This window comes from Ambystoma mexicanum, chromosome 7p, assembly GCF_040938575.1.
Source record: "Ambystoma mexicanum isolate Mex_15411 chromosome 7p, UKY_AmexF1_1, whole genome shotgun sequence".
NCBI classification, from domain to species: Eukaryota; Metazoa; Chordata; class Amphibia; order Caudata; family Ambystomatidae; genus Ambystoma; species Ambystoma mexicanum.
Window position 1 is genome coordinate 724,256,664 of NC_090939.1, and position 25,730 is coordinate 724,282,393.

The 25,730-nt window shown below is 49.6% G+C and overlaps 1 protein-coding gene across 1 annotated transcript in view; it reads right to left on the bottom strand.

Annotated features, from left to right (window-relative positions):
• The window catches only part of RBBP7 (RB binding protein 7, chromatin remodeling factor), a 562,467-nt gene that overhangs the window by 94,675 nt on the left and 442,062 nt on the right, over positions 1 to 25,730 (bottom strand). The window lies entirely within an intron of this gene.

A 25,730-nucleotide genomic window follows, 5' to 3' on the forward strand; every position in this document is an offset into this window, starting at 1 on the left:
TTGAAACCCACTCCATTCTTGGATCTAGACAATCTGGGTTTTGCAAAGGACATTGCACGGAAACAGCACTGGTAGACTTAAAAACCAGATCACCCAAATCATGGATAAAGGCAAGCCAGCTCTCCTGCTACTCTTAGACCTCTCAGCGGCTTTTGAGCCTGTAGATCACTAGACTCGCATCTCATCTCACACACTCCGCCAACTTCTCCAAAGAAGCTGCACAATGGATCACCTTCCTAGAGGGCAGGGCCATGAAAGTATTCTCCGACATAGCCCATGCTGCCCCCACCACCATCCATTGTGGAGTCCCGCAGGGCTCGTGCACCGCACCCACTCTTTACAACTTGTCCATGAAGCCTCTCTTCGACAAGCTTGATGCTCTAGGCATCGCGTACAACTATGCTGATGATACTCAAGTACTCTTAACACTCACTGGCTCCTAAACCAAAGATGCCCAAGCACTTCACGCCATATACACCACCATCCAGGCTTGGATGGCAGCCAATGGCCCCTGCCTCAATGGAGAGAAGAATGAAATCATCATTCTAGGCCTAAAAACGGCACTAGCTAAGCTAGACAACCTGTACTCCAATGTCACAATCGATAACACCGTCATCCCTGTCTCCACCTCGGTAAAGACCTTGGCCGTCTACACAGACTCCACGGTATCCATGTCTAGGCAGGTTAGCACCATCACCTCTGCCTCAGCACACACCACCAAACCTATAACTGCAGTAAACCCATACTTCTTATCTAAGCCCAACTGTCTCAATTGCCAGAGCAACCATTGGGGCCAAACTGGACTACTGCAATTCCCTCCTAGCAATTACCGCCAAACAATCTAAATAGACTTCAAATCACGCAAAATAATGCGCTCAGAGCAGCATTAAGCCTTCCCAAAAGGGAACACATCACTCAGGCTAGACAGGCAGTCCACTGGCTCCCTGTTAAAGAACACATCAGCTTCAAAATCCTCACCCACAAATGCCTCTCCTCATCAGCTCTATATCTCACACAAACCTTATCCAAACCCACGCACTCCAGGCCTACCAGCCAATCCTTTGTTGCTCGATATCCTATCCATTTGTATGTCGCGTAATCCTACCTTGCAACGTCCCAATCAGCCAACAGTCCATATCTAATGCTTGCTATAATAATTGAATATCTGTATCACACCCTATCCTTGCCACTTCAATCTAGTCAAGATGTATGTTACTCTGCCTGTGGATATCAACCGTTGTGATAAATCTGGATGTTGCCCTGACCTGTGAATTTCAGCATACTGCAATCTGTCACATCTAGATACCACTAGGTGCACCACAGCCTAACTGTATCACCTCTGCCTGGTACACTTCGTACTACTGTATTAAATGCATATTGGAAATTCCTTCAAACCTAGGTGCCCACTGATGTATGCTTTAGTCAATGATAGGATTTGTCACATCTAGGTGCCCTCTGATTGTACGCATTTTAGTCGCTGACAGGAATTGTTAATTCTAGGTGCCCACTGATGTATGCATCAACTTCGAATCTAGTTGTGTTCCAATCTAGCTACTATAGTGCCCAGGCTGTACCTTGACCAATGCTACCCGGCTCTAACTAGCCACCAACTATCATAGTCTGGCCTGCTCCCCACCAGCCTCCACCGTTATCTCCAGACCATGATCTTCTGGCTTGCCCTAATCATGTTCCCCTTCTGCATAATACTGGACAACGTACCCTGTGGCAGCAATAGCTACATAGCCCACCAGGACGGCCTGGCTAAACTAGCGTGCCCCAGACACCACCCCATCCCCTGTGCCACTCCGTTCCTACCCTCCGCATCCCCTTCCCTTCCACTTACCACCACCCTCTCACCTCATTTGTCAACCAAAGCCTACCTACCAACAGCCACCCCAGTCCCATCGCTAAGTCTAACCAAATTAAACTGACCACCAAACTTCCCGCCCGCTCTAGGACTCCCGGCCCAACCCCCCCCCCTCTCTTACTCCCAATCTCACAGCCCGCAATGACAGATTAGGCTCCAGGTTCCCCACTACAAGTACTAGACCCAACTCCAAACCTAACACCAAAACTAATACAAAGCACAATGCACCGAACAAGCCCACACCTCCCCCACTAAAAGGCCCCCTACTCAAAGTCAGATCCCTGGCTGCCCACCCCACAGAAATTGCAGACATTATCCTTACCAACGACCTCGACTTTCTAGCCCTAACAAACCTGGCTTCATGAGGCGTCTGGACCCCATTTATCGCTAGCCATCCCAGACAAATACTATATCCTCAGAGTGGATAGACCAAACGCCAGAGGTGGAGGTGTAGCGATCATTTCCAAATCCGCCCTAGGCCTTAGACCAACCGCTACAGTCTCACTCACATCCTGCGAGTTACTCACAGCCAAACTACAAACCTCCCCCACAACCACGATCACCATCCACCTCATATATAGACCCCCAGACTCCCTGGGACCTTTGAAGACATCCCTCATCACCAAAAACTCCAAACCATCAGCACAGATCATGATCCTCGGAGACTTTAACCTCGGCTACCAAGACCCGAACGATGCACACGCTGCATCCCTAGCCAATGTCCTAACCGATCTTATGATCTTACTCAACTCGTACTCCCGACCCACCAAAAAGGCAGAACCCTTGATTGGGTAGCAACCTACAATTGCAATACAACCTGCAAAGACCCCCAACCTCTGGCATGGACCGATCACCACATGATCCCTCTTGAGGTTAACATCAATCAGGCACTGCCCAATAAACACCCCCTGGCACCAGCCTGTCCCACCAGGAATAAACGCAACATTACTGCTGAAGCCCTACTACCACTGGTCCTTAAACCTGCTGATCGACCCCTTCAATGACTCCATGGCTAGAGCAATGGATACCGTTGCCCCCTTGAAAATACGCAAAGTCAAACCCAAAGCTCATCTAAACTTGTGGTACACCCCTGAGCTCAAACTACTCAGAAAAGAGAAAGCTAAGCCACATCACACTTGGAAGACTAACCCCACTGCGGAAAACAAATCCAACCTCACAAACTTATCCTCACTTTACAAAAGCGAGATAATCTGTACCAAAAAAGATGTATACAACACCAGAATTGCTCAGGCAGGATCCTCCACCAAAGAATTATTTAAAATCCTGAAGGAACTAGAAAACCCTATCTCACCTCAAAACACCTGCCTGAAAGACAAATCCTGGTGCACCAACATCCAAAACGCCCTCAACAATAAAATTTTAGGACTCCAAACTAAAATTGAGGACAAACGGCAACAACTCTCCAATAACAAGGTCACCAACCTTAGCCTACCCACACCTAACAATACTAGCTCAGGCTTCTCGTTTAAGAAAGTCACCATCCCGGAAGTTCAAAAAATCATCACCTCCCTGAAACCCTCTAACTGCAAAGGAGACAGCTGCCCGACACAGATCATAAAAGATGCAGCCAGAGAGCTCTCCCCCTTCATCACCAAACTCATCAACCTATCCTTCACCAATAACTCAATCCCTTGCAACCTAAAACAATCATGGGTTCTCCCACTCCTGAAAAAACAATCCCTCGACCCGGCCATACCCACCAACTACAGGCCCATCACTACAGTCTTACTGAAAATCCTGGATAGAGTTGCCTACATCCAAATTCAGGAATACTTGGAATCCAACCAACTGCTAGGAATACGTCAATCTGGCTTCAGACCTCAACACGGAACAGAAACCGCCCTTGTTGATCTTAAAAGCCAGATTGATGAAATTAAAGACAAAGGCAATGCCGCAATCCTACTCCTACTAGATCTCTCAGCGGCCTTTGACATGGTCAGCCATGAAATCCTCTAATCACCTTGCCACCGCAGCGCACTTCTCCTCCTCTGCCATCACATGGATACAATCCTTCCTGGCAAACAGAACCATGCGGGTCTTCTCCACAACAGCTGCAGCAGACCCCATTCCCATCACATGCGGGGTCCCACAAGGATCCTGTGTATCCCCCACCTTGTACAACACATTTACAAAGCCTCTATTTGACCAATTGGACCGTCTGGGTGTCATCTGCACAGTTTGTGTAGGTGACACCCAGATACTCCTCACCATCTCAGGTAATTACCAAGCAGACTCCGCCCAGATCAACAAAATATTCTCCATCATTCAGGCATGGATGGCCTCCCATGGTCTCTGCCTGAATGATGAGAAGACAGAGCGCCTAATCGTCGGCTCCCCCAACACTCTAACCAAACTTGACCCTAGCTATAACATCACCATCGATGGGCACACCATCCCCATAGCCAAAAGGGTAAAAACCCTTGGTTTCCATCTAGATGCCAACACCAACCTTAGCAAACACCAATATGACCGCCTCAGCCGCTGCCTACACCGGCAAGCTCATTAGGGCCAGCAGACCATTCCTATCACCCAACAACTGCCTTACCCTTGCCAGGGCCCTCATACAATCCAAACTGGATTACTGTAACAGCCTGTACCTAGGTGCTAACCAATCCATACTCAACAAGCTGCAGGTAATACAAAATAACGCCTTGCGTGCAGCCCTCAACATTCCTAGACAAGAGCATCTCTCTGCTACTAGGAAAGCCTGCAAATAGCTATCCATACGCCAAAAAATGGATCTGAAAACCATCTGCCTCACGTACAAATCTCTCAATCATCTAGCACCACCATATCTAGCTAATAAATTCACCCTGAAACCTGCTACCAGATCCACCAGATCCTCCAACACTCTGCTTGACAGTGCCCAGGTTCCACCTAAAAAGAGCTGGAGGGTAAGCTTCACAGTACTTGCCCCCCCCCCCCCAAACTCTGGAACACCTTACCTCTCAACATCAAAACTGTCGAATCCTTCCAGATCTTCAGGAAGCAGGTCATCAGCTGGCTCCTAAACAAAGAATAGCGCCATCAACAGACCCCCCACACCCCGTGCGGTAACTGGTTTAGGTACTGTATTTATATTGAAAATTGTATATTATGCGTATTGTATGTGCTCTGTATATATATGTATATATTATAAGCATGTACGAAGTATGCAACACAAAGATACTTCTCAAACGCTGTAACCAAATTCTTAAGCGGCCCCTTCTACCCCTGGGTTTGGAGCGCCATACAAATAAAATAAACAAACACACCAACCTTCTACACACTCCCTACATCCATAGAGCCAAAGCAGGAGGAATAGGTTTCCCCTACTTAGCCTCTAAGCTTTGGCACACTACCCACAGACATTAGAACAGAACATTTTTCACCTTCCGCAAAAAACTCAAGACCTTACTCTTCAACTGACCCAGTGCTCGCCTTGCCTCATGCTTGTATATATGACTGCAATTGTCCTTCACTTTGTAACTATGTGAACTGTCTGTAACTAGCGCCACAATGCCTCTGGGCTGCTACATGCTTAACAAATGTGAATAAAAATAAATATGAAAAGCTTTGTAGGGCTTTGAACACTGCCAACATCTCTAGAAAGTTGATCTGTTTGTGGGTGTTTGAGTCCACTTGCCTTTTGGAGTGTGGTTGAGGAGATGTGCTCCACATCCAGACAGTGTGGAGTCTGTGGTACGAGTGGCTTGTACTGTGGGGTGAGTTATTTCCCTTGCAGAAGGTTCTCCCTTATCCACTAGTGCAGAGAATGAACTAATTTCTGCAAAATTAGCACTAGATCATCCCACTGACCACTTGCTTGCGACCCTTGTTTCGCTAGCCACTCTTGCATCGCAGCCGGAAATAAGGTACTATGTAAATGCAGGAGGCCATCATTCCTAGTAGACGCATGACATATTGTACGGTTATTTGATGAACAGCTACATAATGTGGAATTTGAAAAGGGAAATGTTGTACCCTCGCATCAGAGGGGGAAGACTTAGGCGTCTTGTCTGGATTAGTGCCCCAAGAAACTTTTGTTTGACTTGGAACAAGACTATTTCTTTGTTGATTGAGAAGCCTAGCTTAAAAAGAAGGTTGGTCGAATCTTGGGTGTTCCTATCACACGGAGTGTCTTGCCTGGTATTAGTCAGTCGGCAAGATGAGGGTACACTGGAATAGACTGTCTGCACAGGTGGGCAGCTGTCACTGCAAGTACTTTAGTGAATGCCCTTGGCGCCGAGGATATGCCAAAGGGAAGCAATTTGAACCGGAGATATGTCATATGAGCTGGCAATATTGAAATATGAGAGTATGCATCTTCAATATCCAATGTTGCCATGTAATCCTTGTTTTAGAAATGTAGTCAAGCAAAACTTGTGGTTTGACATGCATGCTTGCTGGTCGAAGGTCTAACAAATGGCGCAAAGTTGCATCCTTTTTGACAACAAAAAAGTAAGAAATACCCTAGTTAACCTTATGAGAAGGCACCAGTTCTATCGCTCCTTTTTGAATAAGGACTTGGATAATTTCTTGAAGAATGTGTTGATGTTCTTGCAACTTCGTGCGCGGTTTTGGAGGATGAGGTTGAGAAAGGAACTCAATAGAGTACCTTTTTGTTACGATGGAAAGCACCTCCTTGCCTGAAGTGATCCTCTCCCATGAAGTGGCGTAATGTGGGGAGGGGACTTGAACTGGAGAGTCATTGTTTTTGGGCACTGGCGCCTTCATAGGCTGCAGTCAGTGTCTAAACCCACCTTCATAGGGAGACTGAAAGGGGGTGGATTGAGCTGTGTTCTTATTTTCATTTTGGCTCAATGTGGATGGAGAGGCTCTTTGGTAGGTTTAGCCTGGCAAAAACCTGTGTGTATTAAAGACCTCTTTGAATACATCATTTATTTGAAATTTGCCGTAGAGATTTTACGACTCATGTTCTTTCTTGGCCGTTTCAAGGGAGTTAGCTACTGCCTTCCCAAATATATTGCTTTCAATGGGCATATTTAACAGTGTTGCTGGTGTTCCAATTTAAATCCGGACAAATGTAACCATGCATGATGTTTTAGTAAGGTTCCCTCTGCAACAATTATGCCTACAGTATCTCCTGCATCGAGATTGACTAATGTTATTTGCCACCTGTCTACCTTCATTGACAGTTTTTAAAGTGTCTGTACGAATAGGGTCTGGGACAGAATCTAGTTTAGTTTGTACTTTATCCGAAAGGGACCTATTGTAACTGGAGAGCAAGGTTGTTTCAGCAATTCGCACCCGGAATGCAGCAGATATACTACCTTTTTCCGAATGCGAAAATGTTTTTGCTCTCCTTCTCTAGGGTTCTCAGGAGAAGCTAATAGTGCTCTTTTGCAGATGGTGGTAAACACTAAGAAGTCAGGTTTGAAATGTCCCCTGATGTACAAAGTGTCAAGGTGCAGGGTGAAAAGTTTGATTCTGCGGTTTACAGCCCTGGTAAGTGATGGTGTAACTAGATATGGTTGTATCCTTTTATTTATTCAATGTAGTAAAGTCTAATTTCATCTAGTGCATATTTTTCTTTGCGCATTTAGTCAAAAATAAACACAGGATGTTCCCCAGAATCGAGATTTCCTAAAATTATCTTCTGTCCTTTTGCGTAGATCATTAAGACCTGATCATGCACAGGAGAATCAGCTACTGGCTGATCAACATGAGTTAAAGGGGATACAGAATTGGTTGTCATCATAAGTAATCACCAAATTAATCATCATAATAGTCAGTATTGTCTGGTCTAAATCAATTACCTTGTGTAAGGGTGGCAACATTTATGTATTTATTGCACATTTGTTAGGCCCTTATACAGTAAATCAATTACTTTTCAAAGCGCCTACATAGAGGGAACAGGGGATTTAAACCAATAGTACAGTGGAGGATAAAAAAAACGTACTATGCCTCGTGAGTATTCAGAATGTGTAACTGCAGCGAGAAGAGGGGTAGTGGGGATAAGTGCTGGAATATCTGCTCAGCAGATGAAGTGCCTAATATGGTAAGTGCTATGCAGCCTAGAATCTCATTGGGTGGATAGAGCACGCCTACAGAATGAAGGCCGGTGGGTGCTGAGGCAAGTGCTGCAAGGTAGGCAGAGGCGGGGGTGGTTCGGTGTGGGAGGACAGGACCCCCCCCCCCCGCTCCGAGGATGCACAAGGGCCCTAGTCACCAATCAAAGCGACTGAGATTAGCAGAGGATGGAAGAAGGGAAGGGGAGGGGAGGTGAGGAGGAGAGTCTAGAGGAGCTTCTGGAATTTGAAGGAATCCTGCTCAAGACAAAGGAAGGCCGTTCCATGAGAGGCAGCAAGCTGAAGAAATTGATCAGCCTCCGGCCCTCTTTTTAGCAAAACGCTTAACAGTTAGTACCAGAGGAACGTAGAGGTCTAGAGGGCGAGTATTTAGAGAGAGAAAGTTGCAGATAGCGTGGTCCCAAGCATCATACAGCCTAGTGGATGATGCAGAGGGATACGAATTAAATCCGGGCAGCAACCGGGAGCCAATTAAGAGTTTTTAGGGCAGGAGAGATGTGGTCCTTGGGCTTAAGGCCAAAAATACATCTCGCTGCCCTATTCTGAATTAGCTGGAGTGGTTGTAGAGTGGAATAAGGTAGATTCAGAAGAAGGCTACTGCAGTAGTCAAGCCTAGAGAGAACAAGGGCTCGGCTAACATTGAGCTTCTGGGGGAAGTGAGAAAAGTGAGAATACCTTCGAGAAGGAAGAGTCAAACGTGGGACTTCTTGGCAATGTCCAGAGTGTGAGGGAGGACGGAGAGATGAGTTTAAGAGGACTGCAAGGTTTCTGGCTTCCAATGAAGCAGCAGGGGGAGAGCCCACAGAGTATGGCCAGAGTAAGAAGTGAAAAAATAGGGAGCAGGGGTCCCAATGGGCAGGATCTCTGTCTTGCTGGTATTGTGGCAGAGATTGTTGGAAGTGCACCAGCACTGGATGGCAGATAGGCAGTTGGGGATGATGGAAGATGCAAGAGGGTCAGCATGCAATCTAAAAAAGGAGTTGTGCCATCTGCCTAACACTGGAAGTAGTTGGAGAAAGAAATGAGGAGTGCCAGCTGAGCAAGGTAAGGGTTGAAGAGACAGTGTTGGGGAGAATTCCAATTTCTGTGCCAATTCCCTTCAACTTTAAAAACCCTCAGCTCTTTTGCTGGGTTTTAGGACTTTGTAATTTTAACCCTAGAGTGAGGTTTCATTTTCACTCATGTATTTTGATTTGGATTATGTATTTCCTTTGTTTTTGGAGTCTGACAAACTCCATAGGCATCTACTTTTTGTATAGGGACAGCACCTTCCGTGCAGTGTCGCAGAGAAATCCCTCTTAAGGTTTAAATACCTTCACTTGGGTGAACTACTGTTCCCAAGAGCAGTAAGGTGAAATTGACTTTCCTTACCTTTTTCCTATGTAGGTTCTGAACAGCCCCATCCTATGTGGAGTGCTGGGGGTTACTTAGTAGCCCCTTTTCCTACTTATGTAAAAAAGAATTACGTTACCCTCACTACTTTAAATGGCTGGTGGCCATGGTTTAATGTTCCAACCACTGTGCTTTTCTACTGCAGTCTGAATCCTCAGCTGCAATGTACCACCCATGGGTGACCATGTCAAAATGGTCAGCCTTTTTTCACCATTTGTTTGTGAGGTCTCGATTTTTATATTGGTTTTTCAATATGGAAGCCCCCCGCCCCCCGAGCACCTGCCAGGAACTGTACGAGGAACAAAATGTTTGAGTTTATCTATATGCACAAGGAATATGGAGTGGATCAGTTGGCCCCCAGGTCCATCATTGTATATAGAGGATCCGTATATTCTGTGGGTACCACTGCTGAACGTAATCGCCTTTCAGAAAGGATAGTACTTCTCCCCAATCTTTGCAGAACTTATCAGCGTCCCCTTGTATCCTGTATGTAATCCATTCTAGAGCCAGGATGTCCCAGATTTCCGTAGCCAGCTAATTTGCTAGGGTGGGTTCTTTTGCTTTCAATTTTCTGCACTTAACTGCCATGCCGCTATAAGTAAGGTCATCAGGGCTCTCTGTGGCTTAGAGGTGTTTGTTAGTTGCGGGTCCACCAAGCCAGTTTCTCTCCTACTGTCACGGGGCAAGCTTCTGGGGCCATCTCCTGCAGGGACGACTCGACGTCTCTCCAGAATTCTTTAACCTTGGGGCATCCTCACCAAATATGCTCCTGATTCGCCCACAGCCTCTCTAGCAGTCTCCCGACGCAGCTGTAAGCATTCTTTGAAGTTTGATAGGAGTGTAGTGCCATTGCGTCATTTTGTACCAGGCCTCAAGTCTGTAGGGACCTAACCATTTTTGGGATGTTCCTCCAAAGTCCCTCCCAAGACCCTTCTGGAATCACTCTCCCCAGCGTGTCGTCCCAGGCCATTTGATGGGGCACCTTTTGCCCAGCACCCTCTAGCTGTATAGAATAACGATCTGAGACCAAATGTTTGTCCACAGAGTGTGTGGTGATAAAGGTTTCAAATTTCGTTAGGGGCCTGGTCCCTGCTTGCCTGGTCATCTTCTGGCAAAACCAGTGCCTCACCTGGACATTCGTAGCGGTCTTTCTCCTGCAGTCTTATCTGTGTCAAACATTCTTCAAATTTAGCAATATCTCCATCTCATACCAGGTCTCGGATCTTCACGCAGCCCCCCCCCCCGCCCCTCCCAACCTCCTTCCACCGGCTAAAAGCCCCTCTGCACATGCCCGGGGAGAAAGAAGGGTTATTAAGCATAGGTGTGACTGGGGAAGGGACAGAAGACAGGTATCCCCTCCTCAGCCATCTGGCCCCAATATCGCACGTGACCCTAAGCACCTTACACTGTCTGGCACTGGGGGGCCTATCGTTTCCCTACAGCACAGTCGCCCATCCAGGGGACACCCCGCCACCGCTCTGTCCATCCTGGCCCAGATTTTGACCTTGCTACCGGAGAACCACACCCGTACCACTCTCAGCTGGGCGACTGCCTTATCTTAATGGATTCGGCAACCCCAACACCCCGCTCTGTCTTGGAGCCATCAGGTGTTCCAAGGCTATCCTCGGGCGTTTACCTTGCCAGATACATTTTGAGATTATTGATTTCAATGTGTGGAAAAAGCTCATAGGGACCACTATCGGGAGGGCCTGGAACTTCTATAAAAGCCTAGGGAGGGTCACCATCTATCGTGTTAATGTACCCCGGCAACGAAATCAAGCGGGGCCCACTTGGCCAGGTCTCTTTTTGGATTAAGTCGGGAAAGTTTGCCTCGCACAGCACTGAAGCTACTAGTTAGGCTAATCCCCAGAAATTGTATATCCTTTTGTCAAGCGGAAAGGTGAGCACCCATAAAGCGGCGTCCAGCTCTGGAGAGCCCGATCACAAACCGCTCCGACTTACCCATATTTATTTTGAGCCCCGACACCTTCCTGTTCCCCAGCATTCCTATTAAGGCCAGGATGGAAGAGATTGGTTCCGCTAGCGTCAGGAGCCTGTCATTTGCGTAAACAGCTGTTTTGTGCACCCCCCCAAAACCCCCTTAATTTTGCTGTTTTGCCTAGTCGCAGAGAGCAAAAGTTCAAGGTAGATAGTGTATAAGGGGGGGTGGGGGGGGGGACAGTCTTCCTGGTCTGGTTCCATGCTCTACCTTTATGGTTTCAGAGATCGCTGTGTTCACTGCAAGCATGTTCGATGGGTTTCTATAATTTGCCTCTACCATCCGTATATAGTCTGGACCGAACCCCACCCGTTCCATTACCTGGAACAGATAGGGCCACTGCACTCTTGTCAACCGCTTTTTCAGTGTCGAGAGAGATTAGGGCAGCCGGCACCTTTCTAGCATTTCCAGGAGGTGGCTCTCCCTTCTTGTATTGTCCCAGGACTGTCTCCCAGGGATAAAGCCAGATTGATCCGGTCCGATAACCCTGGGCAGCACCCCCTTTATTCTCTCTGCAAGGATTCTGGTGTATATTTTTATGTCCGCGTTGAGTAATGCAATGGGTCTACATGACCCACAGTTTGTGGGATCTTTTTGGGGTTTTTCAAAAAGTACTACCCGTAACTTCGGTCATCGTACAGGTCACCCCAACCCCCTCCTGGAAGGAGTTATAAAGCCGGGTGAGAAAATGTTTTAACTCTATGCAAAATATTTTTTTTTTATAAAACTGCTCTATCTAGCCATCAGGTCCAGAGGCCTTGTTAGATGGGAGACTTGGTTCTTTCCACCTCATCCGTGATTTCCCCATCTAGGTTTCCCCTGCACTGCTCCGATATCTTGGTCAGCTGTACCTCGTCCTGCTGCTGCTAGTACTGCTGCTTAAGGTACACAAGGGCCCTTTCGGCTCGCGCGGATCTGAACATATTTTAAGTTGTCTCTGGGCCTCTTTCACACAGCCTTCTCCCTGCCCTCTGTCAATTCTTTCTGATCCTTCTCCAGGTCTTTTTCCATTCGGTCACTCTTTCCATTTGGCTGCCCTAAGGGAGATCAGATTCCCCCACCGCTCCCATTGCTGCTTTGAAGGCATCCCAGACTGCCCCAGGGGCGACTCCCTGTGTGTCGTTTAGTTAGAAGTATTCTATAAATTTGTTCCGCACAGCCTCCTGCTTAACCCCATTTCTAAGAAGTTCATTTGGTAATCTCCAGGACCAGAGGGCTGTCTGGTTTGAGGGCCTCCCCCTCACCCCCACACAATTCTGCATGGGTGCGTGATCTGATAAGGCGATCATATCTACCAGTGTTCCTAGGATTCTGTGGCGATCCATGCATAATCTATTCGGGGGAAGGTGCGGTGTACGTGGGAGTAACACGCGTAGGCCAGCTCCTGACCCATTATCTCACGCCATAGCTCTCATAGCCAAATCAGCTAACCGGTCTCTTACTGCTTAAGATGAGTGTTTTGTTTGTGCACCCATCACTCCTTTCCTCTTCAGGCTCCCACGCTACATTGAAATCTCCTTTAAGTAAAATCTCCCCTACCGCAAACCTTTCCAATTTCTCCAGTGTCTCAAGTAAAAACCTGTCCCACCTTTGCAGCGTAAATGGTGCCTATTGCCATCACTTTCCTCTCCAGCATTATATGTAGGAAGATAAATCTCCCGTTTGGGTCCATTTGTGTTTTCAATACTTTTGCCCCCAAGCAATCTTTCAAGCCCACTAGTACCCATGCTGTCTTTTTACTCACTCATTCACCTGACAGATATGGGAGAATTAATGTATATATATTTTGTGGCTGTCCTTTCTTAATGTGCGTTTCCTGCAGTGTTGGGTCTGCTCCCACCCCTCTATTTGTAATACTATCTTTTCCCTCTTTACAGGATATTCACCCCCTGACGTTATGAGACAATATCAGTGGTTTCATTGCTTTGGTTCCCCCTTGCATCTTGTGCCCTTTCTCTGCTCCATCCACTTTATTCTTGTCCAAGTCTGTCCTAGAGGCTCCTCTCCGTCCCTTTATCCGGTTAGGGCTCGTAACCAAGAATTCCACCCTATCAGTTGGAGACCGGCCCATGTTTCTACCCAGACCCTTGTGGTTTCGTCGACCATCTGGATAACCAAGAAGTGCTTCACTCCTTCCCAATTCAGGCCTGCCATAGTCTGTGCAATGTCCTCTTTTTGCTCCCCCATTTCCAGCCAAGCACCCCTATTTTCAGTCTTCTGTAAGTCTTATAACCTCCATCCTGTTTCGGGCAGGCAGATCAGTCTCCTTTCCCCTCTATTTCTGTAACGCTCACCTGATTCCCGTAGAGGCGCCGGTCTTGACTGGGCGTATACCGTATCAAAGGTGATGTGTAACACACGGCTGGCTCTTTGGGCTGGACCTCTGTGCACTGTATGTCTGACTTGAAGGGTAAGATGTCTGCAGATAGAAAATATGGGATTAAGGAACTGGGTTATTGAATGTCTCTCTTCTTCCCTTTCTCTTCTCCTGTAGAACCCCAAAGGTTAACGCTCTCACCTTAGGTAAGTGAACGCCGTGCTCTCCATCTGCCTCGGGGCAGGGTGCTGTAACCAGTTTCTTCACTGGATAAGGGGAGCAGGCCTCTTGACTTCAGAGGACTGCTGTCTGTCGTTTACTGCACGAACGGTAAGTTTCGAGTAATTCTAATGTCTTTAAAGTCTTTAGTAATGATGTTTCTTGTTTTGCAGGGTTCCGGCGATGGCGGATGACGGGCTGAAGTGAGTTGAAGATGGAGCCCGTGTGATGAATAGAAGCGCCTGGAAGCACGTAAGTAAGCGCTTGTTGCCTGCTTCACGATGCGCTCTAACTGTCTTTTTATTTTGCAGGTACAAGTTCGGAGCGGCTGCAGGGTGCCGGAATACCCACTGGGTTAGATGTGGAAAGGAGTAATGGCACGTGAGTATTAAAGTTCCCCAATGGCTTTAAACGCACCTTGTTTTGTCTTTCAGATGCGGGATGCAGCGCCGAAGGCCTCCGGAGCGTGCGAAGAGTTGGTAAGCTTTTGTCTTTCAGATGCCGGAATGCAGTGTGAAGACCTCCGGAGCGCACGAAGAGTAGGTAAGCCTTTGTCTTTCAGATGCCGGAATGCAGCGCGAGGCGTTGGTGACAGCCGATGGACCAGGTAAGTGAAGAGCTGTCACTGAAGACCGTAATGCTAACCTGTTCTTCCTTGTCTTTATAGGTGTTGCTGAAGACTGGATTCAGGATGATAAGCCTTTTTCCTTAGGCCCAGGATCAGATGCAGAAGACACGATGAGCGTTCTGCTGCAGAGGATGCAGAATAACGCAAAGCAAGATTCATCCATCGGGTGTGGTTTAAATAGCCTCCTGTAGTGCTTAGGTGTCTCCTTCCACAGCCACGCCTAGGTAAGAAAAGAGTCCCTGCTTTCCAGAAGAGTTCCAGTGTTCTGAATCTAGGGAGTGGCTCCTGCCCCACCCAACAGGAAAAGTAGTTCCAAACAGAAGAGGATCAGAGGCTCAACTGGCAGGCAAGTAAGCAGCATGGTCTGCTGCAGGTAAGTCCACCCAAGCATTATGAGCCCGGCGCTTCCAGCGCTGGGACTGGGCATATTTATGAGCCTGGTGCCACTGGCGCCAGGACTGGGTCCAAAAGGTCCCAATTGGGACTGGTTGGCTCTCGGAACCTGGGTTATGGATCGGCTTCCAAGGGAGTTGGGAAAACCCTGACCTTTTGGAAGCAGAGATCATGACAATTTCTTCCTCTCAGGGCTGTTCAATTTAGATCCCCCTCCCTGCGTGGTGGACCATTTCCATGGTCTGGTTCTTTGTTGTAGTGCCCTCCCCCCGCCTTTGTTCCCTGGGGTCCTCCTCTTAGTCTTCCAGTCCCTAGATTGCCAACCCCTCTGCACAGGTAGTGGCTCTTTGTTGTTTCCCTTCCCATGGGAAAGGGAGGCCAAAAGGGAAGGTCCATTCGTGATTTTTTTTTTCCTAATCTTGTTACCGGGCCCATTGCCCTTTTCTGCAGTGTGGTGGCGGCAAGGTCCTGAAAGACTCAGCTGAGAGCCATTGATCATAATCTTGGGTTGGTCCCTGGCTACTCTGATTATCTTCTCTTACTTCGTACGCTGCCAATGCGGCTAATGCATACCTAGGTCTGACCCCTCGCCACTTCTCTTGGGGCCCACCCTGTGACTCCCATCGATGCAAATCTCCTCAGGGGCTAAATCTGCCACGAGTCCCGCAAAGCATTGCTTGGCTACAATTTTCAGGTCTGCATCTGGGTTTGATTCTGCAAGGCCTTTTATTCTAATGTTCAATCGTCTGGAGCGATTCTTCAGGTTTTTGGGCTGGATTTCAAGATTCCACGTGGCGACTGCAATCTGTTCCAGAAGTTCGGAATTCTGCTGTACCTCCTGGTACATTTCCGACAGGCCAGGTCCACTCTGTTTCCTAGGAAGTCAATTTCCCTGACCTTCAGTGAGCTTTTTACGTCTTCCTTTAGGTTAGTCATTTGTTCCTGAAAAGAGGTGGTCAGTCTCTCTATCCCCTTCAGGCAGGCCATGAGATAGTCTTTACTGAGGGCCATATCTTCCTGTGTGGCACAGTGTGACACCCCTTCTTGCAGCTTGCCCTGGGTGCCCTGCCCTGTATTGGCTCCTCCAGGGCCTAGCCCAGAACTTCTCTATTTGACTCCCTCATATGCTCTTCTTTCCGTCCTGCGCTGCTGGGGTCACCTTTCTGGGGGGCAAGCAGATGCCCGGAAAGGGAGTTTGTAGTTCCCCCCCCAGGGCCTGTTGATCACTTTTCCCTATACTAGAGTGTTCAGGCTCACTGTCCGTGCCTGCTTCTCTCCTTCCCAAAATACGGTACCCCACCCCCCAGCCCACCTTCACAAAGACTGCCTCCTTTTCTCAAAGGGGCAGTGGTTCTTCCCCTGCTCGTCCCGCTTCTGCAGGTGCCATGTCTGATGTCCTCCTGGGTGGGAGGAGACAATGCTGGCTAGCCCCAGAGGGGGCTTTGTTGCTCCGTTCCTCTTCGGGCCGTTTATGCCTCTCGGATGTTATTGTTCAAATCTTTAAAAGGGACCCGGCTATTCTGTTGCCTCTGTTCATGTTCTAATTACGGAAGTGAAGGATAGCTCCCCACCGCGGGAAGCCGCTTATGTAATACGTGTGAGGCTGCGTGTGTTTCAGCAGGAGTCTCCTTCAGTGTTTGGGCACTGCATGTTATTACTCGAGGATCAAACTCACTCCACTGGCCCCCTCAGCAGCTGGCACTGTGCTGTCTCCAGTGCTTCCCCATGCGGATCTCAACTTCACTCCCCAGCAACACAGCGGTCCAGGGGCCACAGGTCCTCCCCGTCACCTAGGCGACAACCAACTCCATCATTCCTGGGGGCTGGGGTGGGGGGCGCAAAGGGCTCAGTTTATCCACGAAGTTCTCCAGACGGCTCTGCCGCTCCCTCAGCAGGTGCATATCTTCACGCCGGGCGCGATGCGAACAGTGTTTCAGCGGGGAGCTGTGTTCATCTCTCGGGGGCTTTTTCTTATTTTCACCACTCATCTGAGGCAAAGGCTTCCTCCGAGGGATTTGTTCTTGCGTTGCGCAGCTTTACTTTTGCATTGCACAGCTTTGCTTTCTTCTCCTTTAAGGGCCGGCCCAGGAGCTCATGAGTGTGTCTTCACTCTAAGGAAGCCATTTTGTTCTCCCTTTCTTGGGTTTTACTCTGCAAGCCAAACCAGGTTTAACCCTTTTGTTCGCTTTGCAAGGGAGGTGCCCGAAACTCCATCCTTAGTCTCCTTAGTAGGCGGAGTCAAAATGGCAGATGCCCCGTGAACAAAGGGAATCACAGACGAGATGCTGGGCAGGCGCAGTGCACAACAAGACGGGCAAACCCGCAGTAGAGCCGCAGCGTGTCTGTGGCAGGGAACATCCAGACTCCGGCGAGCCCTCGAGACCAGAGTGATGTGGTGCTATGTTGTTGCACGACACCAGGATGATACACTGTTGCAGGAGGCTGCGGAATTTTATAGAGCGTGGCCGGAGAAGGAATCATTGCGGCGTGCCAGTGAACGCTGCACCTGAGAGCCCTGACTCGCAATAGGACCTTACACCGCCGCAGGGATAGAGGGCATGGGACCCCGACACGTTGGCACGAAAAAGCACAACAGTTAGCCAGCGCCGAATGGCATAATAGACGTACACCCACAATAGAAGGTCCCTAGAAACAAGGAGGCCACGGATCGGCCATATGCTGTCAGTGCACATATAGATTCGGGGCTGTAATAACACCAGAGGTGGAGATTCGGAACTACGTAACAAGAGGTGCAGTGAAAAGGAAAATAAAAGACACAAAGTTCCCCGGGTGACCAACGCAACATTACAAACACTAGGGCTGCAAGGAACGGATGCTGGGCCCAAATGTAATTATCCAAGAGTGATGCCAAAATAGCGCACAGCCAAGAAAAAAGGGACCGGGCATAGTGATAACCATCGGTGCCCTGGCGGCCGCAGTGTTGGACACTGTGCGCCACGTACAATATTGAACATGCCAAGATAGCGGAGACTCGTTACTGCAGCAGATCATCGGTGGATCGGACAGACTAACTGAACTGGCACATGGGAATACTGTGAAGCCACAAAGGTGCAGGCGTAGTGCGCAGCTCAGGATAGTTACCCGGCACAGGGCACAGACATCGGAGCCTGGGCTCCCGACCAGCGAACACCAAGGGAGGAGCTCCGGCAAGCTGCAGAAGGGATTACACTGCTGGCGCTCTGTGCATTCCCGGATGTCACAGGGACTATTGTTTCATTAATAAACCAAGAAAGGCAACAATTGCGCCACAGAACGAAACTGCTTCGCCAGCGAAGCTGTAAAGAGCCCAGATGACAACTGAACAGTAGCTGATCTCGACCCATTCCCAAGTTACCGGCTATCAGAACAGGAATATGGAAAGTGATTGTGCAGGAACGTGCAAAGGCTGGAACAGATCCAGAAACTTGCGGACAAGGCGGAGCGCAACACAGACTGACTCCAATAAGGTAGTTTAGGGTACGCCAGTAACTGCTGAACGTGGGAGATCAGTCAATGGGCCCACGCATCAGAGCCCAGTATGTGCCAGAGCCGGCTGTGGTGGGGCCCGCTGCGTTTGGGACCAACATTGGGAGAGCACAGACGCCCGGCTTGGGGGGACCCCAATCTAGCATGGGGGGGCCCGAACAGAGTGTTGCCGTGCCCAAAGATCAGCATGCAGCTGGTCTCCCGCCAGGCGCCCAGGCGAGCGCGGATGTACATGCGCCTGCAGCGGTGGGCTAAACCTGAGGAAACGCGCCCGAAATACTGAAGTACCTGTGGCAACAGAGCAGCACCCAGCAGAAGGCTGCCGCTGAAGTCAGGAGGTGTGTGAGCCATGACCCACTGACAGGAGTTGGCTGCATCGGGACCAGTGATGCTGTGCATCAGACGCCAGGATTAAGCCTTCATTATGTGGGAGGACACAGCCCATTCCGAGGGTGGGATAGGCAGCCAGCAGATACCCCCGACACGGACGGGCTGGGCCCAGACACAGCTGTCTAACCTCATTTAAGCCGAGGGCTATAAGTGGTCGGGCTGGCCCACACTTTCCTGATACAGCACGATGACCAACAAACCCTTAAGAACAAAGGGCAAGTAGCCCGCGCTCTACGACTACGCCAAAACATCGCTGGGTGCAGAAGGGGCCAGGAGCAAAAACAAAACCCCCACGGGGGCACAGACACCATGTGCACGAACCAGGAGATCCTTGCTGCAATTGCGTATCTGAAAGTGGCCAAATTGGGACTGGCCATGAACGAATTAAAGGCAGCTCTGGAGCTCAAAGTCGGGTCAGTGCAGGAAGAGGTGAACCTTCTTCGGCAGGATGTCAGGACACTGGCGGAACGCATGGGGGACCTAGAAAAAGACGGCCCCGAATACAGCAGACTGAGCGCCCCATAAATCGTAACTTCATGCCCTGGCGCAGCGTGTGGGCAGCCTAGAAAATAGGGCGGAGGGGCGTGCCCGAAGAAATAATATCCGCATCGTGGGATTGCCGGAAGGAGCTGAGGGATCCAACCCTATGGAGTATATTGAATACATGCTGCTGCAGGATATAACAGGAGGAGTGTTGACCCAGGGGTTTGCTGTGGTAAGAGCACACAGGGCCCTGATGAGGAGGCCACCGTCGGCCCCCTGCCCCCACCCAGGCCAGTGAGCCAAGATCCTGAATTACCGGGATGGGAAAACATTTTTGGAACACTTTCGGAAGGGCTGAACAATAGAAAGGGGGGGTCGGCAAAAATAACCACATACCCAGTTTATACCTTGCAGCGCAGACGTATGAACTTTGGGACTGTGAAAAGATGTCGGGAAGCAGGCCCCAAGTACATTTTGATCTACCCGGCCAAGCTGAAGGTGTTCCACAAGAACAGAACCCAGTTTTCTGAGACCCCGGAGGACGCTATGGGGTGGCTGACACGCAGAGCTGCCCCCAGGAATTGGGAATCCAGACAGGAGAAGGAGCAGATAAGTAACATGTGGCTGCGGCACATAGGGTGCCACAGCCTAAGACAATGGGACTTGAATGTAGCATAAGACATGGCTTGTGGGAAGGTGCTGCTAGGGATATAACATGCATGCATGATCCGATAGTACCAAGAAACATTGATAATGGTGCGGAGCATTACAAAACCAGCCTTCGTACACCCATAACGAGAAGCTTAGTTAGGTCACCGGTAGTCCGGTGACACCCTGCCGGGTTCCTGACCTCGGCATTCCGAAGCAGGACCAAAAGCGGGGGGGCCTGAGATCCAGAGAAGGAACTGTGCACTTGTTGGGGAGGGGGGGGGGGGGGTTTGGGGAGAAGGGTTGTGTGCAGTGGTTTGAAATTGGGATGGGGGGGGGGGGGGGGGGAGAGGGAGTTTGTTGGGAGGGGAGCAAGCCAAATTCCGTGTCATCATAGGCAGAAGGCGACACTGGGAGGAGAGGCGGGATACCAAACAAATGGTGTCGGGTAACCTCAGAGTGGTGACCTGGAATGTGAGGGGGCCTCAGTTATCTAAAGCGTAATAAAGTAATGATGTACCTAAGAAGGATGAAGATTGATATAGCATTATTACAGGAAACCCACCTCACTAGGGAGAAACTGGAGGTGGTCAAGAGGAAATGGAGGGGGAGCATTACGGGAGCCACATATTCAGCTTACACAAGGGGAGTCATCACATGGGTGGCACTGCATGTACCGTTTCAGTTGATTCGGTCGACGGTGGACCCGGAAGGTAGAATGGTTGTAATGCAGGGGATGCTGGAAAACCGGGCACAAATTTATACGCCCCTAACCAGGATACAGCGGCTTACTTCAGGACTCTATATGGCAAAATTAGCCCCCTGTTGGGTGGCACGATCCTATGGGGAGGGAACTTCAACTGCACTCTGGACAGATCAGACGGTAAGCTAGACAAACCCACCCCGTCCGCTAAAGAGTTACAAGCCTTGTTGACCGATTTTGACCTTGTAGATGTCTGGAGGTGGCTGCACCCTGAGGACAGGCAGTACTCACTACGCAGCGCCACATGACTTGCACACATGGCTGGATTATGGGTTTGCCGCTGCTGAGTTAGGAGAAATGGTGGGTGCGAAATATAAAGCCAGGGTGCTTTTGGACCACTCCCCCCTTGGTCCTGGAATGGCGACACCAACCCCCTAGGGTGCGGATCCCGACATGGAAGCTCAGAGCTGAGGCCGTGCAGGACTCGGGATTTCGGGAGGACCCGAGGGAGGCGATCACCGAGTACTTAGACATTAACACCGGCAGTGTGCAATCTGTGGGAACAGTATGGGAGGCATTTAAGGTAGTAGTGTGGGTGTAGCCATATCAAAATCCAGAGGGCTCCAAGGGGGTATAGCACAGGCATTGCAAGAAACGGAAAGGGAGTTGGAGGACATGATGCGTAAGGGCAGTGCCTCTCGGGAGGATGGGGTAAGGATGAGGTTGCTGCAACAAGCCAGCAGTGAGCTCTGGGATAGGTTATGCAAGTTGAGCTATAAGAGATATGTGGAAAGGCAGCATGCGGGAGGAGCCAAGCCGGGCAGATTGCTGACCTGGTTATATAAAAATGAAACACCACAATCTGATCAGAGAAGTCCGAGATGAAGAGGGCCAGATCTGGGATACCCAAGAGGGAGTAATCGAAGAGTTCCGCAGATACTATAAACATCTTATGAGGACATAGGGGAAAATATGGACCAAGAGATCCAAGTAACACTAGAAGGCATCGGTCTGCCCTCTTTAGACCTGGAACAGGCAGACCTGGACGCCCCAATCACCTCAGACGAACTAGAGACAGTGATTCAGCACATGCCCACACGCCCACACGCAAAGCTCCGGGGTTGGACGGGCTCCCCAGTGAATACTATAAAACATATAAACAAGAGTTGCTCCCGCCGCTGCTGGCGATACTCAGTGAGGCATATGAGCGTGGTAGGCTGCCGGAGTCCCTACGGGAGGCGGTGATCTTCTCGCTCTTGAAACCAGGTAAGCCAAGCACAGACTGTGGGTTATATAGGCCCCTATCGATGCTTAATCGGGATAGTAAAATCCTCACAGCAGTGCTAGCTAATAGGCTTAAGCGAGTCATCGGCAGACTGATACACCCCGACCAAACGGGTTACGTCCCTGGCAGGAACATATCTGACAATCATAGGAGACTTCACCACATTGACCAAACAGAAAAGGACCCCGGCGAGTTGGCAAGTGTCTCGCTGGATGCGGTCAAGGCCTTCGATCCAGTGAGGTGGCCCTGGTTGCTGGCGTCCTTGAAAGAATTCGGGATGGGGCAAAATGTTATACAGCTCCCCAATTGCAAGGGTTAAAACGGGCACTACAATCTCAGATAAATGGCAACTTTGCAGGGGCACTCGACAGGGTTGCCTCTGGTCGCCCATGCTATATATCCTAGCGTTAGAGCCAGTGGCAGTCTGCCTCAGACAATAATACGGGGTGATAGGAATCCGCACTGCAGTAGGTATGCATCTTATATCATTGTATGCCGATGACATGCTTTTATCTCTTTGCTTCCCAGAGGAGAACCTACAATATGTCCTGGAGGTGATGGAACGTTACGCTACCCTCTCGGGCATAGCAGTGAACCTCGGGAAGTCCAGTGTGTTCCCCCTGGGGAGGTAAAGAGGTGCCCCACCGAGAAGCCTACCGGTTCTGCCAATACCTTGGCAAACAGACGTTTCGATCCCTAGGTATCGATATATACCACACGTCAGGGACAGAACACAAACACGGAGAAGGCAGTTGAAGGTATTAAAAATAGCATGGGATTTTGGTCCAGATTGCCCCTGGCCATGGTAGGGCGAGCGGCTCTGCTTAAGATGGTGGTCCTGCCTAGACCGACACTTTTTTGTAAACATCTCGTATTTGATCCCAAAACGCTTTTTTGCCAAACTCCATAGCCTGTGCAGGGGTTTCATATGGCACAATTCCAGGAACAGGGTGGCCCTATACCTGCCGAACTTTGAGTTATATTACTTGGCAGGACAGCTACAATATGTGGCCAGGTGGCTGGCTGAAGAATCGGCTGAAGCCAGGCTGTTGCGCAGGGATCCTGTCCCCTACTTCCTCAGAGAGATAGTGTGGTTGCCTAAACCAAAGATACTAGGAATGGCAAGACTGTTGGTGCTCGGCTGGGAAATGTGGCATAGAGCATGGCAAACTGTGGGAGACCAGCCCCGTTCTCCCAGCAGGTGCCGTTATGCGGGGAAGACTCCCAACTGATAAAAGGGGTCCGTAGATACTGGGAACCGATGGATCTGGCCACCCTTGGAGATATATTGGAGGGGGAGGCATTGAACTTTCAGAGACTAATGGAGGACACAGGGGTGCACAGAGGCAAACATATTACTTATTCTAGAATCATTAAACGAGAGAGAAAGGTGGCCTGCGCTAGTGCTTGCGGAACCTGATGTTACCATAGAGACTATGTATGATATCTCGGGAGGGTGGGCACGAAATCTCATATATGAGCTACTGGGGACTAGGGTGGGGAAGGGGCTACTCCAACTGAGGCGAGACTGGGAAGAGGAGGTGGGTGAACCCATGTTGGATGGCAATGGGATAGAGCCCAAAGGTATCATAAGGTGTCCCGAAACGCAAGACTTCAGCAGATCCAATTAAATTATGTCACTCAGAGCATATTTGACCCCCCAGTAAAATTGCCAGGTTTGGTGGCCCGGCGATACAGAAATGCCCTAGATGCGGGGAGGAGGAAGCTGGAATGCTGCACATGTTTTGGGCTGCCCAGAGGTGAGAAGGTTGTGGACAGAGCTGAAGATACGCTTAGCAGGGAAAGGGGTTACGCTAGATGTGGATTCAGCTTGGGCATGCATGCTTGGGGGTTTTACCACACCGCGCAACCTGAGGCACATAAGTAAGATGAAGGACCTGGCCTACAACTTGGCTAAACGGAGAATCGCAATGTGCTGGAAAGCAGCCCATCGGCCTGGAATTGAGATGCGATGGGCAGACCTCATGAAGTGGGCAGAGGCAGAACCGGCTGCCTGGTATGAAGCAGCAGTCATGGAGGGGGGGGGGGGGGGGGTGGTGGTGGTGGTGGTGCAGGAGAAGAGGTGGGACCCCCTAATAGCATGGAGGCAATTGGTGGCCTCGATGGTGGGTCCCTTCCAGGCTGACCACAGTGATGATGACACGGATGTGACGATGGCAGTAAACACGCCTGAAGATGAACAGGGGGATGACACGGATGCAGGGGCTCGAGTTAGAGGGGCGGGAAGGGTGAGGACCGAAGAGTATTCTGCAATTTAATGTTTGAAGCTTAATCACGAATGTCCGGAGTGTTTATAAAATAAAACGTTTTTTTTTTAAAAAGAAGGAAAGACATACTAAACAATATGGCCACCCCACTCTCCCTACTGCATAGGTCGGCCAGAGGGCCCGACCACGTGGGAAAAATCCGGGCGTTGGCTCTTAGGCGCCGAAATCCACAGCCGTAGACTATTCCCCCGTATTCTTCGTCAAAGATGTTCTTATTGGGGAAGTAACTTAACGGGGAATAAACCGACAATTCGGTAAGATAAACAACGTCTCTAGTAAGAGCTCTATAGGACGACCAGTTATCTGGGCGTAAAAAAACAATCTGAGGGACCTCGGCGCGTGAGGGATTTTGGGTACTACACACGTCACGATAGGGATAGTGTTACTGACACGCCAATGCCGACTTCCCGTTTCGGTCCCCGAAAGACAAGATGCAATACTCCGTGGTTACCACTGCATGTCAGACCATATGCACAGCATATGATTCTAAGCAGATTAACAAGCATCATAAGAACAAGTTACTCTTACCTGGTAACATTCTTTCGATGGGATGGTCCGACGACGTATTCCATATCTATGACAGTAATCACCACAGCTGTGCTGCTTCGGAAAATCTTTCTGCGTCCTGCGTCGATGCCGATACTCCGCCCTCGAGGACCTCCTCCAACGGCCGACGTCACTGGATGTTACAAGTAGGACGCACTACGCCCGTAGCCTCAGTTTTTTCCCCAGAACGTGTGGCACCACTCTTCGGCCAGTCTGACCACACAAAGCCTTGCGGAAACGTAAGCTGCAATCGCATAAGAAATTCTGTAGCAGGGAAGGCACGATATGGAATATGTCGGACCATCACATCAAAAGAACGTTACCAGGTAAGAGTAACTTGTTCAAGGGGATTGGGTCTTCCGACGTATTCCATATCTATGACAGACTCCCAAAGCAGTACCAATGCAAGGAGGTGGGAAAATAATTTAGAAAACAGAAATTTAGAATGCCCAATCAAATTGCAGAGTAAAGGACCGCCTTGCCAAAGGCCAGATCCTGCCCCCGGATGGAATCGAGGGAGTAGTGACGTACAAAAGTATGTACCAAAGCCCAGGTAGCTGCATCACAGATGTTACGAATAGGAACACCCCCTCTGCAGGGCAGTAGAGGCAGGCATAGCCCTGGTAGAATGGGCCCGCAAGCAGACCGATGGGTCCTTACCCGCCAAGCGGTAACACTCAGATAGCCAAAACAATCCAGCGAGACAAAGTGTTTCGTCACAGCTTGTCCCAAACGCTTTCCAGCATAACCAATGAAGAGTTGATCGTCCACTCTGACCCGGGACATGCGTGAAATATAAAAGCTTAACACTCTTAGGATCAAACCTATGGAGCCTCTCCTCACCAGGATGTGGCGGAGGATAAAACGCCGGAAGAACAACCTTCTGGCCTAAATGAAATTCCGACACCACCTTCGGAAGAAAGGAAGGACGAACGCCAAGGACAACCCTGTCCTTATGAAACAGTGAAGGGTGGCTTAACTGAAAGTGCCTGCAACTCACTCTGCGAGCGGAAGTGACCGCAACCAAAAATAC